This window comes from Dendronephthya gigantea, unplaced genomic scaffold (genome assembly GCF_004324835.1).
Source record: "Dendronephthya gigantea isolate DGI-Jeju-01 unplaced genomic scaffold, DenGig_1.0 000103F, whole genome shotgun sequence".
NCBI lineage: Eukaryota > Metazoa > Cnidaria > Anthozoa > Malacalcyonacea > Nephtheidae > Dendronephthya > Dendronephthya gigantea.
The window spans coordinates 540,709-546,535 of record NW_021163113.1 but is presented as its reverse complement, the minus strand read 5'-3'; the positions used below and the strand labels follow the sequence as shown (position 1 = coordinate 546,535).

The 5,827-nt window shown below is 40.3% G+C and overlaps 1 non-coding gene across 1 annotated transcript; it reads left to right on the top strand.

Moving 5' to 3' along the window:
- Positions 1–437: 437 nt before the first annotated feature.
- LOC114534641 lies at positions 438–556 on the top strand. Its single transcript, XR_003688151.1, has one exon. It is a non-coding gene; the product is annotated as a 5S ribosomal RNA (ribosomal RNA).
- The last annotated feature ends 5,271 nt before the right edge of the window (positions 557–5,827 follow it).

Below are 5,827 nucleotides of genomic sequence, written 5' to 3'. Positions count from 1 at the left end.
AAAGGATAAAGTATATTAAATAACCATAGCAGTTCGTCCGAAATCTCCTAGTCTAATGGCGAAGATAATGGTCTCTTATGCCAAGTAATAAGTATACACATTGATTTCATTTCATTAAAAATACAAAAAAATCACACCGTAACAATTAGCTTTACTTCGGCCGCATGATATAACTAACTTACTGAGAAGAATATGGTCCTTCGCAGTTTGGGACTCAAGGGACTCAGCAATTACCAAGTCGATAAGTAAAATCTTTAATCTGCTCTTAACACGGTTTACTGACTACTGTGGTACTCGTGAAGCGTTTTATGGCTTAAAAAAACAAAACCAAAAAAACCTATTGGTTAGGATGAAATAGCATTACTTTATCCCAAAATGTTTATTGAAATGATCAGTGACTGCAGTGCCGTTATATAGCCTAATTGACATATTCTTGTGTCTACGACCATACCACCAGTAAGAAACCGGTTCTCGTCTGATCACCGAAGTTAAGCCTGGTCGGGCGAAGTTAGTACTTGGATGGGTGACCGCCCGGGAATACTTCGTGTTGTAGACTTTTTTTGTAGACTTTTTTTGTTTGACCACACTAAAGTAAAGGCAACAAATCTTTTAGATATATTCGAATTAGTTAATTAATTTGTAACATAAGGAAGAGTATAAATACATATATATTCTATGTTAATTTTGCAAATAGTTCGCACTTCGCACAGTCCAAATAGCTATATACCCCAGCAATGACCAAATCGGTGAGTAAAATCTTTAAACTGGAAAAAACATATAAAAAATCAAAACAAAAAAACCTAATAGCATTACTTTATCCCAAAACGTTCATTGAAATGATCAGTGACTGCAGTGCCTTTATATCACCTAATTGACGTATTTAAGTGTCTACGACCATACCACCAGTAAAATTCCGGTTCTCGTTTTACGCGAGTGCTAACTTCTCTGGTTTTGGGCGATTTTATCGACTGGTATAGCAAATAGACTCAAAAATATCTTTTATAAGAACATTCGGAAGGTACTGATCTGGTTTAAGTGGGGTTATCCCCAATAACTTTATCAAATTTTGCCTGGCAAATTTTACCACGCGGTATGCCAATGGCAGACGACAGGAAACGCCGCAGCATTGTATTCAAAACTATCGAAAACGCTTCATTGGGGAGCATAAAAAGAGCGATTGAAGAAGAAACATGTCAAGGATGCATTGTTGTCCTACAAGAACTTCGCCCTGGCGAATATCTGGCTGAGTTAAACGGAAAGGATCACGCTGAAATTCTGATCGAGCACGGCTTCGAGTTGGAGTCATCTCACGTGTCATGCAATCCGCCGAAAGGCTACTACACAAATGTCTCCCTTCTCGGCCTTCGTGCATATATCGCAGACGAAGACATAGTAAAAGTTTTATCCTCGTATGGAGAAATAAAGGGGCCAATCGTACGACTAAAATACAAAAGCGGACACGAACTGGCCGGTATTACTTAGCTCTTTCGGCATATGACAGACTACCAGACGCACCACCTATTGCGAGGCAAACTGCTAGGATAGTACTACAAAACCTTATGACAAAACTCAACCTAACTGACATATGGCGTCAAAGAAACCCTACCAAACGCGAATACACCTGGGCGGGCCTTCATGACCGCGTTAAAAACCGCACAAACAGAACACGAATTGACAGAATACTTATCAGCAAAACGTTAGACCGAAACGTAACACACACAGAGATTAAACCATTCCAACACTCAGATCACGATGCGACGTTAATTACGCTAGACCTAGAAAAACTCACTAGAGGCAACGGATATTGGCACTTCAACAACACCTTACTGTCAAACGCACAATTTAATGAGGAAATCAAAGAATTCTGGACCGAATGGAACACGCAAATTGACAACTACCCAAACCCTCTAGCATGGTGGGACAAAGCGAAACAAAAATTTAAAGAAATAGCCATAAAACACAGCACATTAGAGCGAAAAAGAGAACGACAAGAACGTAACATCTTAGAACAGAGGGTCAAAAGACTCCAACAAACAGCGACCATGACAGGAAAGGACGAAGACGTCACACAATATCTTGCGGCCAGAAACGAGCTGAAACAATTAGATCTGCGCGAGCTTGAAGGTGTAAAAATCAGAACAAAGGCGGAATATACGGAAAAGGGCGAAAAAAGCACACGCTATTTTTATTCGCTAGAAAAACGGCGACAAGCGGAGCAAACAATTAAAATCCTGACCAAAGACAATAATGAAACGATTACAGAACAACAGGATATACTTAAGGAAGTACACGCTTTCTACAAATCGCTATACACAGCAGAGCAAATAGACGAGCAAGCACAAAAACAACTCCTTGATGTAGAAACCCCAACACTCACAGACGAGGAAAGAGAATCATGCGAAGGAGATATAACAGTCGCTGAACTAAAAAATGCGCTCGACGGCATGCAACCAAACAAATCACCTGGTTTAGACGGCCTCACGGCAGATTTCTATAAACACTTTTGGAATATCCTAGGAACCACATTAGCTGGAATTTACAACCACGCATTTGATCACGGTATCTTAACCATCACGCAACGCCGCGGTGTCATTACACTGATTTTTAAGAAAAATGATCGGACACGACTAAAAAACTGGCGGCCAATCACCTTATTAACAACCGATTATAAGCTACTAACCAAAGCTCTAGCGCACAGACTGTCAAAGGTACTTCCTAAAATTATCCACACAGATCAAACAGCCTGTATTTCAGGTCGCACGATTAACGACAACGCCAGCTTAATACGAGATGCAATTCTTTATGCCAATGAAACCAAACAAAACTATAACAGTCGATCAATTAAAAGCATTTGACCGAGTAGACCACAGATTCTTATTCCGCACACTAGAAAAATTCGGCTTCGGACCACAATTCATCAAGTGGATCAAACTTCTGTACAATTCTGTTTTCAGCTCAGTTAAAACCAACGGTTGGATGACAGCTTTTGTAAATATAGAACGAGGACTGAGACAGGGCTGCCCCTTAAGCATGCCACTGTACATATTGACGGCTGAAATTCTAGCAATACATCTGCGCAAAAATGCGAAAGTAAAAGGCCTTCGGCTACCAAATTCAACAGAGGAAATCAAACTATCGCAATATGCGGACGACACCACACTCCTTCTTGAAGACGATCAAAGCATCACGGAAGCGTTTCAAACATTCAATCTATATGAGAGCGGCTCAGGGCTAAATAAACGTAGAAAAATGCAAAGGACTCTGGACGGGACATTTCCGAAACAGAACAGACCAACTTTTCGGCTTTGAATGGTATAACGACTACATACCTGAAAAACTACTATAGGTATCTACTTCGGAAACATAGATTGTACAAGCCTCAACGTAGACAACAAAATACAAAAACTTGAGGGAATTATCAATGCCTGGTCACACCGAGAATTAAGTCACAAAGGCATCTGACATCTATACTGTGGTATACTGCAACGACAATACATATGTGCCAGAGCAAAGCATACAACAAATCGAGCAAATAATCTACCGATTTTTCTGGAATAAGAAAGCACCACTCGTCAACCGCGATGTACTTGCCTTACCTTTAGAAGAAGGCGGATTCAACATACAACGAATAAAAACGAAGATTCACGCACTCAGACTAAACACCTTACGACGACTCCTGGACCCAGAACCAGCACACTGGAAACAACTAACGGAATACTTTCTAAGAACGGGAAACATGAAACTGGGAAAAATGACTCTCACCCAAAAGTACACCTCACAGCAGATAAACCGGGGAACCCCAAAGTTCCACAAGGAACTACTAACGTCATGGCTCAAGTACAACCAACACACTGAACGTACACACGAACCAACAAACGTAACCGACATACTCAACGAACCATTATTTCGAAACCCGGCGATACGAGACAACGACGGCCAGGTGCTGTACAACGCCAAATGGGCAACAGCGGGTGTTACACAACTAAAAGACATATGCTACATAGCAATCCCAGGATTTATGCCACCCAGAGCTGTCAATGAACTGCTACAAGACGAAGATGAAGAACCGACCGAGTCCATTACCAGAAATTTGCGACATGATAATTTGCATGTATACTAATTTGCATTTAACTTTCAGCATAATGGCCTTCAACTTTCACTATAAAATACATATATATATAGTAAATATACAAAACCTAAAAATGCCGTTGACCTAGATCTTGCCCACTGTTTGCCGACCTCTGGATCAATAGAACAGCCGTTTCCCAACGTTTTAATGATCGAATTACTTTCCTTAGGTATTTCTACGTTCGGCCAAATGATGTGAACAAATGTGTATATAGCCTTCGTATGTCAAGTTCCAGACAAGACTGATAATATTTTTTAAAGTGATTGCAGTAAAAATCCGAGCCGTATAGAAAAGTTTATACACAAATACGAAAGAGAATATCTTAAACAATTTTTTTGGGTACATTATACGTCAATTCATCAACTACCTGAATCGAAATATTCGAATCAATGTGAGCGATTTTATAAGTTCGTGGACAGCACACGGACAAAACTTTGAGCAATATATTTTTAAATTTGGCCGAATGCAGAAATGCCCAAGCTAAAAAATCCTGTCACCAAAACGTTTCTAAACAGCTGCTCTACCGATCTAGAGGTCGGCAAACAGTGGGCAAGGTCTAGGGCAAGGGCATTTTTAAGTTTTGATATATCACTAATATGTATTTTATAGTAAAAGTTGAAGGCCATTATACTGAAAGTTAAATGCAAATTAGTATACATGCAAATTATCATGTCGCAAATTTCTGGCGCTTGACGACACGAGGCAGGAACTTAACCGAGTAATGGACGCTATACCTATCAAATGGACTAGGGAAATACAGCGGGAACATACCAAACGACCTAAACCTACAGTGCAGCCTCGCTTTAGAGTAAACATAATAGCACAAGAGACAGTAGACATAACACAACTCAAGACAAAACATTTCCACAAACAATTGACAAGAGATGAACAAGCAACAATCGCATCGCTTGATCATTGGAAACGAACCCTACAACCGACACCAACAATCGACTCCAGCTACTGGACAAACACAACATACAGCAAACTCATCACAAACAAACAAGGCGACGTCAACTGGAAAGTAGCGCACAGAGTACTACCAAACGCAAAGTCACTACACAGAATGGGAGTTCATCACACGGACACTTGCCATCACTGCAACGATACAGAAACAGTTGAACACCTACTGTTACACTGCAACCACGCTAAACACTTTTGGACGACAATCCAGCAACTTGCTGATAACGTCACCGACCGAAAACTGCCACTGACCGACACTACCAAACTACTAGGGCTTCACACCCAGCAAAACAATCAACTGTCAGCAAATACAACGGAACTCATAAACTGGATTCTAACAACCGCACGCTGTGCCTTGCATAAATCGGCTGTAGACTACCGTGTGAGGGGTGAAACTACTCCCCCCCTTTCACTTTTTGTTGCATCAGCCAAGAGCCACATAACCTACCAATACAAACTGGCACAATCACGACAAAACGTAGATACCTTCGACGCACAATGGTGCATAAACGAGGCGATAGCCAAAATTGTAAATAAAAAATTAATATTAAACTTATGAAAACACACTTGAAAAAATCAGAAAACATTAACCAGGATATAACGTAGTAAAAATACAAACAAATAGAAACAACTGTAAATATGTAGTATAACAATAACAGGAAAAAAAAGGAAAAAAAAAAAAAAAAAAGGGTTCTCGTCCGATCACCGAAGTTAAGCCTGGTCGGGCGAAGTTAGTAC